The following is a 10,878-nucleotide window of genomic DNA, read 5'->3' on the forward strand; positions in this document are numbered from 1 at the left end:
AAAACGCTTAGCCATGTCTCTAATAAAACCGCTGTAACGTCAGAGGTGATGTTCATAAGCTGATTAATGGTTGTCTTTTGTTTTTGATGTACTGCAGAATATTTTTATAAAATCCAGGCCAGGAAAATCACCTTCATGTTTTTCTGTGTTTTATCTTCAGCTGCTTTGACACAAAGGCATCTGCTGTGATGCTCACACCTTTGATAAAGTCTGGAAAGTGTCAGCTTCCTTTTTATAGATACAAAAATATGTAAATGTACTGATCTGAATTATAATATTTCTGACTGTCTGAGGCAAAATTTCCCAGATTCAAATCGAATTGAATCAAATCGAATTGAATCGAATCCTGGATCGAATCGATTCGGGACCTCGTGAATCGGAATCGAATCGATTCTAGAAATCAGTGACGATACCCAGCCCTACTTTGTATATACAGTATTTGTTTTTGTTACGTGTGAAGTAGGACTACACATTACAACAACGTGGAATGACTACTTTTTAAATTCAAAACTCAACAAAGAACCCATTTCTTCTCCCAGATAGTTACAGCACTGGGGCAGCAACTAGAGTAAGTGCCAGGTTGTTGAACTTTGAACACTACATCACTGCCATCATTGTTAAGATGAATAATTAATCATTTACCTTCTGAGGTAAGAAGCCAAATGTTCCTAGCACCATCTGTGGTGTCTGCATGGAGCAGAAATTTGTTTAGAACCTTTCAGAAAGTGCTGCAGGAGAGAGGTCACTTTGAAGTCAGGAAGTTGGAATGTGAGGATGAATAATGCTATGCTGCAATTAACACATTAACCATGATTTATGCCTGAAACTTAGTTAAAGTGGCACCTCTTAAATTTCTACTGACCTTGTTTTTGTCTGTATGTAAGGTTTTTCGTTGGTAATGCAGGCGTACCTCTTCTCTAATGCAGGTCATCCTAACCTTTTACTCATGCTGGTGGAGTGCTGACGGGAATTAAGAGTAAAAGGGCACTCAGGCAGAAGGGCTTGTGTCTTCTCTGGCTTTTTTTCCTTTTTTTTTTACCAGAGTAAACTGGGACATCAGAGTGACGATTCAGACATTATCATAAAGCGTTGTGTTACAAGTCTAGCCGGAAGATTATACTTGAAGTTACGCCGAGAGAATCTGAAGATTTTATTATTTATTTACTTTTGTGGTTTGTGCATCCCGTAGCTCCTGCTGCTTTATCCCCCGCATAAAAAAAACAAAAACAATAAAGAGGGAGGTCGGATGCTGGGGAATATGGCAGCAAACAAGGCAACAAACAACAGGCCATTATCTCTCAGCAGCCTCTGGATGTTTGTCCTAAAACTTGGCACTGCTCTTGGCCTTCAAATATTCTACATCAGGTTTCAAGTTTTTCTGAGCATCAGGCAGTCAAGAGAGAAAATGCAAAGGAGTCCATTAATACTGATTCTCTGAAAAGTGCATTCCTCCACGGAGCTGGTGTAGCTCGTTTCTGAAAGGAGGATAGAGAGATCAGACTGAACAAGGCGCATCAGTGTTTTTCAAAGCAGACCTCTAGATTTGTCTGTAAAAATGTGGTTTATACACAAAGATATTGGTATTCTCAACATGCTGTCAACAATAATAAATCACAAATACTCTCCATGACTCTGATTATGCATGACCAGACTCATTTACAAAACCCAACACCAAAAATCAATGGCCTTTGTGCATCACAGTAGTCTTTGTACACTATATTAAAGTCTCTAAAATGTCATTGCATCCTTATAGTTGATGGATGCTAAATAGGTGTGTCAGTGTTACTTGATCATCTTATTCTGGCTCCAAATTTCCAAGATAGCAGCAGAAACAGGACTCGTATGCAGGACTCCTTTTGGAGAAGACAGTGGATTTATTTACAGTGCGGTAAAGGTGCAACAGTTCAATATATATACACACACACACACATATATATATATACACATATATATGTGTATATATATATATATGTGTATATATATATATGTGTGTATATATATATACACACATATATATACACACATATATATATTCTGGCTAGAATAAGATATATATATATATATATACGACAGGCAGCGAGGGCTGTCAGACGATGACAAAAACTGACTAAGACTTCAAATGTCAAGTCAAAAAATAATGGGTGAGGTCTGTGAAAAGCTTATAAATAAAGTCATATTCATGACTTTCAATAATAATAATTTTGTGACCACGTGAATGAGGTAGACAAGTTAGCAGGTCTTGTCTATGCCTGGGGAACTGCTGTAGTTTTACTGCAGCTTCAGGATGCTCCCATTGGGGGTCGCCACAGCAGATCACCTACCACCATCTCACCCTCTTCTGTCACACAAATCCTCTGTATGCTATTCTTCCTCTGCCTGACATCTCCAAGTTAGTTTTTTTATTATTATTATTTGGGTGTTTTTGTTTTTGTTTTTATTGGATAGTTGACCCGACAAGACAAACTCAACAGTAGGGAGAAAGAGGAAAGATACACAGAAAAAGGCTGTGTATCAGACTTGAACCTGTGGTGCTGCATTTTGGCCATGCAGTAATAGTCACCTCCTCACCCACTGAGCTAAATTGCACGTTATGTTACAAAAAGTGTACTACACTATTGCAGAGTCACGCTGCTGGACTATGCACAAAATGTGGTTTCCCTAAAAAAGGCGTTTATGCAGTGTAACATTCACAGTTTTGGAGTCATTACCTTCTAATTAGAAGTAATGTAATAATGCAAAATTGCACAGAGTTTATTTATTTTGGATACTCTTCGAGACATGAACTCCACAAAATCTCTCAAAGTGTCTGTGAGATAAGGCATCTAGAGTTTTGGGAAGTTCAGGTTGTGTAAGCTGCACACTTTGCAGTGTAACACGGTGCAATATTCTGCTAAAAGAGGCCGCTTCCTGCAGGGAATACTGCTGCCATGAAGTGGTGTACATGGTCTGCAACAGAGAAAGTAGCCTGTGTGAAAATAACTTTTACTTCAGTGCCAGAACCCAGCCGCATGTCCACGGCATCACACTGCCCCAGTTCACTTGTCTTCTGCACATAGGGCATCCGGCTGTCATCTCTTCCTCGGGTGAATGACATGCAATTACCCAGCTGTCCACATCACCAATTACAAACACTCAAATGCTAATGCTGGAAAGATGAATCATGAAAACATCAGGAGTTACACGGAAGTGTAACAGGACAACAAACATGTATAGTACTTAATTAGTAATGAGTCATGTTGATGTGATGCAATAATACAGATGCATCCATTTTTAATCTTCTAATGTTTATGTAATTAGGGTTAACAAATCAGTCAGTGACTTTAAATATAGGTGCCACCAACTTAGCTGGAATCTAGTGAAACAGCAGCAGAGCTCGTGTTTGTCTGAAAGCAGTGCAATAACCAACACAGCAAAAAATACTGAGCTGTTGTTATCAATCTGCTTACTTAGACTTAGACTTAAGTCCTCCTGCACCGTTCGGCGCTGAAGCAGCTGCAGCTGACCAAAAGCGCATTCATCATCGATAAAAGTCCTCATCATGTTGTTCAGGTTTGCATTTTCCGTGGGGTGAGTTCCACATGATGGCAATCTTGGGCAGTCGATGCAGGAGTTGGTGTAGAATGTGACCTCCAAAGCACGTACGCCACTCAGGCACATTGTCATGGAGGGGACGTGTGGCAGTGACATGGTCTCGGTAAGAGACCCGCAGGATCCCTCTTAGCCGTCGCTGTTGAGTCATGTTGAGTCTTTTGGCGATTTTCACTGATGTTTTCTATGTCTTACCAGCATGGGTATAACGATGGAGTTGAGCAGACGAATCTTCATTGTCAGGTCGATCTTTGGGGTCGACCAGATGGGCCGGAACTGCTTACCAGTTCCAGAAATCTCTGATCATCAGCTGCAGGTTCTCTGTGGATTCATCACTATGAGATATACCTTTTTCAAATCTTATACTCATGTGAAGGTTAATGATGCATCGGATCAACAAACCTCACTCGTGTGGATGCACACGATGCTGTCACCATCTCGGTGCTTCTTCCTTAGTATGGTTTAGATGCAAACCACCATATAAAGGGGCCGGTCCAGAACACCTGTTGTTTTGATGATGCTCTGAGCCAGGGTCGTTCTGTCGCTGTCTTTTTCCTCTTCCAGCAAATCAGCTTCAAGAACTGGGTGTTCACTTGACAGGTGCCGTTGTAACAACAATGTTTTTTATAGGAGAATATGTTTCAGAATTTCAGGGGCAGGACCACCGAACACGCTCCTTCCGGTTGTCATCTATCTAGGTTCCCCCAGTTCTGCAAGCTGTTCATTCTCCTTTATGTGCCCCACCCTCCCTCCTTGTTTTCAATTCCTTAACTTCTTCACTTCTATTTAGTACACGGGGATCTGCCAGGCCCGGGAGCCGTCGCCAGTCCCCTTCGAGGCCTTCTCCAAAGCGCAGCTCAATTCATGTCCAAGCGTTCACCTTTACCTACTAAAACACTGTCAAACCTAAAATGAGGACGTGGGCCCAGCGAGTGAAATGTTATATGTGTTTAGGTCAACAAGCACTGTCACTTTTTGGTTGGGAACCCCTTTTACGATCATCCAATCCAACGCTAGCCTAGAAATAAGCTGCTATTTAAAATCTAGTTTTATTTTCTTGTTATTTTCTTGTTAATTATTTGTTTTGATTATTAAACCAGTTCCTCTGATTTATCTAATTTAGTTTTCCTTTATTAACTTCAACTGGAATTCTCATCTCCAACTGATAACAGTCCAAACAAACTTCTCAGAGCAGCTGTTCACACTCGTGCTTTTACTGATTCTCTGTTTCTCATTAAGTCAATTTTTTTTGTCACTGTAGAGTGAGCTGAACGGAGTGAATTAACAAGTCAGCAAAATAAAAGAGTGTATTCAATGTGGGTCCATCCAATTAGGCGTTAGGGGGCAGGATGACTTACAGACAATATTATGTTTTGAACATCAGTACAAGCAGACACATTTCAAACTGTCCTCTGGAACAACTGAGGCTGAGCTAATGGGTGTCAGGGAGCCTTTGGCCTGTGCTGCCAGATCAGTTGGCTGATCTAAGTTTTTCTTTAGGGTTTCGAGACAAACACAGGCAAGAAAACAAATGACAAAGTGGAAATCACAACTGTAATCCAGTAATACTGTTGATTTAATGAAGCAGCAAAATAAACAGTATTTGGAAAAATTATGGAGATTTTTTAATGAGCTTTATGGACCTAAACGTGCTGTGCTGTGCTAGTTATGACAGTCTGCCTCCTGGAGTGATTGATATGTGTATCCAGATTTGCCAGCTGTCGCGCTTCCAGCATGAGGAGCAGGCCTTTGATTTCAGTCACACCCTCCAACAATCTACCCGAATGGATCTCATGTGAAATAAAAAGCAGCCTCAAATCCAGTCTTATGTGACAAAAACATGACACACACTTTTAATCTTGACATCAGCTTTTTTCACATTTCATTATTAATGACACGCACCAGTGAGCCTAATCCTTCTTTGAGAAAACATTCATGGATCTGAAGATGTATTTGTGCTTCCAGCTTATTGAAGACCTGCAGCTTCATACACTATGTATTTGTGCCGCCAAGGTGAGAGATGTACACGACAGAGTGATCGCATTGTTAATTACTCATAACAATTATTAATTACTGAACACACAGAGACATAGGTTGCAGTCAACTAGCTAACTGAATGAAGTGTCTGGGTGGCAGAGAGAAAAACAAATCATTAAGCACTTAGTATGTTCTTTATTATCTCCTTTAGTATGTCTGTTTAAAGCAGCCAGGTAAAAAAAATGGTTCAAAGTATTTGACGTTGTATTTTCAACACGGCAGACACACCTCAGCAACATCTGCCATCACACTCTCTTAGGCTACGTTCACACTGCAGGTCTTAATGCTCAATTCTGATTTTTTGATCAAATCCGATTTTTTTGTCTGCTCGTTCACACTACAAATAAAATGTGACAGCAAACGCGCTCTAGTGTGAACCCTCAAAGCGGCCCGCATGCGCAAAAGAAGACGTCACACACAACGCGCTCTATTTAGACCCAGACCGAACAGTATTGTTTGACTGGTGGCCCTTAATATAAAGACTTCGGACTTTACGTTTCACAATTTTGCTTTAAGTTATAAAGTTATTTTGTTATTTACATATGGCCTAAGAACCCACCCACCACTTTAATCACACTCTAGATCTTGTTTTAACATATGGCATAGAAACTGAACATTTAACAGGGTTTCCTGAAAACCCTCTCCTGTCTGATCATTTCCTGATAACATTTACATTTACAATAATTGATTACACAGCAGTGGAGAGTAGACTTTATCACAGTAGATGTCTTTCTGAAAGCGCTGTAACTAAGTTTAAGAATATAATCCACCCACTGTTATCATCTCCAATGCCCTGTACCAACATAGAGCAGAGCAGCTATCTGAATGCTACTCCAACAGAGGTCGATCATCTTGTTAATAATTTCACCTCCTCACTACGTACGACTCTGGATACTGTAGCTCCTGTGAAAACTAAGGTCTCTAATCAGAAGTACCTGACTCCGTGGTATAATTCTCAAACACGTAGCCTAAAGCAGATGACTTGTAATCTGGAGAGGAAATGGCGTGTCACAAATTTAGAGGATCATCATTTAGCCTGGAGAAATAGTTTGCTGCTTTATAAGAAAGCCCTCCGCAAAGCCAGAACATCCTACTATTCATCACTGGTTGAAGAAAATAAGAACAACCCCAGGTTTCTCTTCAGCACTGTAGCCAGGTTGACAAACAGTCAGAGCTCTTTTGAGCCAACAATCCCTTTAACCTTAACTAGTAATGACTTCATGAACTTCTTCACAAATAAATTTTTTATCATTAGAGAAAAAATTACCAATAATCATCCCACAGATGTAATATTATCTACAGCTACTCTTAGTACCATTGATGTTAAGTTAGACTCTTTTTCTCCAATTGATCTTTCTGAGTTAACTTCAATAATTACTTCCTCCAAACCATCAACCTGTCTTTTAGACCCCATTCCTACAAAACTGCTCAAAGAAGTCCTGCCATTAATTAATGCTTCGATCTTAAATATGATCAACCTATCTCTAATGATCGGCTATGTACCACAGGCCTTCAAGCTGGCTGTAGTTAAACCTTTACTCAAAAAGCATCTCTAGACCCAGCAGTCTTAGCTAATTATAGGCCAATCTCCAACCTTCCTTTCATATCAAAAATCCTTGAAAGAGTAGTTGTCAAACAGCTAACAGATCATCTGCAGAGGTTTATTTGAAGAGTTTCAGTCAGGTTTCAGAGCTCATCACAGCACAGAAACAGCTTTAGTGAAGGTTACAAATGATCTTCTTATGGCCTCTGACAGTGGACTCATCTCTGTGCTTGTCCTGCTAGACCTCAGTGCAGCGTTCGATACTGTCGACCATAATATCCTATTAGAGCGATTAGAACATGCTGTAGGTATTACAGGTACTGCACTGCAGTGGTTTGTATCATATCTATCTAATAGACTCCAGTTTGTGCATGTAAATGGAGAGTCCTCTTCACACACTGAGGTTAATTATGGAGTTCCACAGGGTTCAGTGCTAGGACCAATTCTGTTTACATTATACATGCTTCCCTTAGGCAGCATCATTAGAAGACATAGCATACATTTTCACTGCTATGTAGATGACACCCAGCTCTCTGTCCATGAAGCCAGATAACACACACCAATTAGTTAAACTGCAGGAATGTCTTAAAGACATAAAGACCTGGATGGCCGCTAACTTTCTGCTTCTTAATCCAGATAAAACTGAGGTTATTGTACTCGGCCCTGAAAATCTTAGAAATATGGTATCTAACCAGATTCTTACTCTGGATGGCATTACCTTGGCCTCCAGTAACGCTGTGAGGAACCTTGGAGTCATTTTTGACCAGGACATGTCCTTCAACGCACATATTAAACAAATATGTAAGACTGCTTTCTTCCATTTGCGCAACATCTCTAAAGTTAGAAATATCCTGTCTCAGAGTGACGCTGAAAAACTAGTTCATGCATTTATTACTTCCAGGCTGGACGACTGTAATTCATTATTATCAGGATGTCCAAAAAACTCACTGAAAAGCCTTCAGTTAATCCAAAATGCTGCAGCAAGAGTCCTGACAGGGCCTAGAAAGAGAGAGCAGATTTCTCCTGTTTTGGCTTCCTGTTAAATCCAGAATTGAATTCAAAATCCTGCTCCTCACATACAAGGTCTTAAATAATCAGGCCCCATCTTATCTCAATGACCTTGTAGTACCATATCACCCTATTAGAGCACTTCGCTCTCACTCTGCAGGCCTACTTGTTGTTCCTAGAGTATTTAAAAGTAGAATGGGAGGCAGAGCCTTCAGTTTTCAGGCCCCTCTTCTGTGGAACCAGCTTCCAGTTTGGATTCAGGAGACAGACACTATCTCTACTTTTAAGATTAGGCTTAAAACTGCCGGGGGATTCCCATGATGCATTGAGTTTTTCCTTTCCAGTCACCTTTCTCACTCACTATGTATTAACAGACCTCTCTGCATTGAATCATATCTGTTATTAACCTCTGTCTCTCTTCCACAGCATGTCTTTATCCTGTCTTCCTTCTCTCACCCCAACCGGTCGCAGCAGATGGCCCCGCCCCTCCCTGAGCCTGGTTCTGCCAGAGGTTTCTTCCTGTTAAAAGGGAGTTTTTCCTTCCCACTGTCGCCAAAGTGCTTGCTCATAGGGGGTCATATGATTGTTGGGGTTTTTTCTGTATCTATGAAGCGCCTTGAGGCGACTTTTGTTGTGATTTGGCGCTATATAAATAAAATTGAATTGAATTGAATTGAATTAATAATTATCCTTATTGCTGTTTTAGAGGAGCGGTGCTTCAAAGGATAGCTGCAGATTATACAGTACAAATAAAATGTTCATGTTTCTCCAACATTGTCTTCCCAACAGTTTCACTGACATCTACACTGGATGGCCAGGAAGCGTTCGCGATGTCTTATCGGGCGCTTCTCCGGCGCTGATAATTGGCGTCTGTCGTGTCAGTGATGTAAAAGACAGATTTAATGCGACATGACCGTTCAAACAGCAGTTGCGTTCTAAAACGTCAGATATGTTTCGGATTCAGGACCACACACGAAAGTGACCCAGATCGGATTTGAAAATATCGGATTTGTGCCGTTCATACTGTCATACCATGATCGGATATGGGTCGCATAGGGTCAAAAAAAGTCGGATTTGATGTGCTTTCGCCTGCAGAGTGAACGTAGCCATAGATCCTAAACACACGTCGTCATCCTGTTAAATAAGCATGATGTGATGTAGTTTCCAAATTTAACTGAAAACTGATCCAAGTGGAAGACCACTTTAATCAGACCATCAGTCACCTCCCTGATAACTGTGGCCTCTTTCAGCAGGATAATTTTCTCCCCTACAAAGCAAAAATGGCTCAGGAATGGTTTGGTAACAGTGAGTTTGAGGTGTTGACTTGGCCTCCAAATTCCAAAGATCTCAGTCCAATTGAGCATCTGTGTGATGTGCTGGACAAACAAGTTTGGTCCATGGAGACCCCGCCTTGCAACTTAAAGGACTTAAAGGATCTGTTTCTAACGTCTTGGTGCAGATACCACAGCACACCTACATATGAGCTATAACTGATATCAGGATCAGCTTCTTGTACAAAATATAGAGTTGAAATACTGTGTGTAAAGTGTCATTTGAAAGTATAATATATTTAAGGATATAATAGTTACTATTGCTGAATGCTGTGCCACATGTAGAAGTAGAAAGGGCACTGCTTCCCGTGTTGACTACAAGGCTTTTGTGGCTTCAGTATTTGGGGTTTTATGCATTAACTCTTTTTATTGTCACAGAAACTCTTCTTTCCTCGCCGTACTTTGTGACTACACTGAAGCCTTACTGACAGTGACATTGCATGTCCTTTGAGATCCCTCATGAGCTGTCAGGACTGTCTCGTCCCACTGTCTGTGCTGGTCAAGTAACAAGCCTGGTCGTGTCTGTGTGACCGGACTGAGTGCAACAGCATCTGCAGTCTGGCTGCATCTTCAGTTTCTTCTTCCTGTGGAATTTTCTGCTTTCAGTGAAATAAATCTTCTCTTTTTTTGCACTTTTAATGATTTTTATGTCTGCAAATCAGTAGGAGAAAAAGCCAATAAAGGAACTACTTCTGACATCTCATACTGTTTAAGCAGATGTTGCTGCATGTCTTAATATAACCCAGTCTAGCTGTCAGTCCATGCAGTGTTTATGACAGACAGCTGACTGTGAGGCCTTATGGCATTGCTTCGCTAATTGAGCTAACTTTCAAACTCATTCAGTCCTCTGGGAGTAACACAACTGTTACAGACAATCAACATGATGAGGCTTGTCAACTCACCACCGGTGAACTACTTCAGCTTTAGCAGCTGATTTGGTTCCCCACCAGAAACAGTCTTTATTTAACGTCTGCGTGCAACTGGATCTCAAATATTTATCAAATAACTTCACAAATATTATTTCGGCAAAAAATAGTGTATAAGCAGTGATGCTAACACCAAGGTAGGAAACAACATGGTGGGATTTCAGGATTCGAAATATGTCCGTGTACTTCAGAAACAAGAAGCACTCAAAGAGCTCAGACCTCCGCCACAGCAGCTCACTCGCTGGGTAGTGTTTACTTTTAAGGGACAATTATTAAATTTTTTTATATATTAATTTTGTTTCATTTTTGTTTCATCTGTTCTTTTTAGATGTAATGTCGGAAGTTTGTGGGGCAATAAAAAGCGTAGCATGACTAACTTGGCAGTTCATTCTCTTTTTCTTGACAACCCTTTCTTTAAAGATAGGACATGTTTTGGGGTCATCTT

The sequence above is a fragment of the Simochromis diagramma genome, unplaced genomic scaffold (assembly GCF_900408965.1).
Source record: "Simochromis diagramma unplaced genomic scaffold, fSimDia1.1 OVJJ01000123.1, whole genome shotgun sequence".
Classification (NCBI taxonomy): Eukaryota; Metazoa; Chordata; class Actinopteri; order Cichliformes; family Cichlidae; genus Simochromis; species Simochromis diagramma.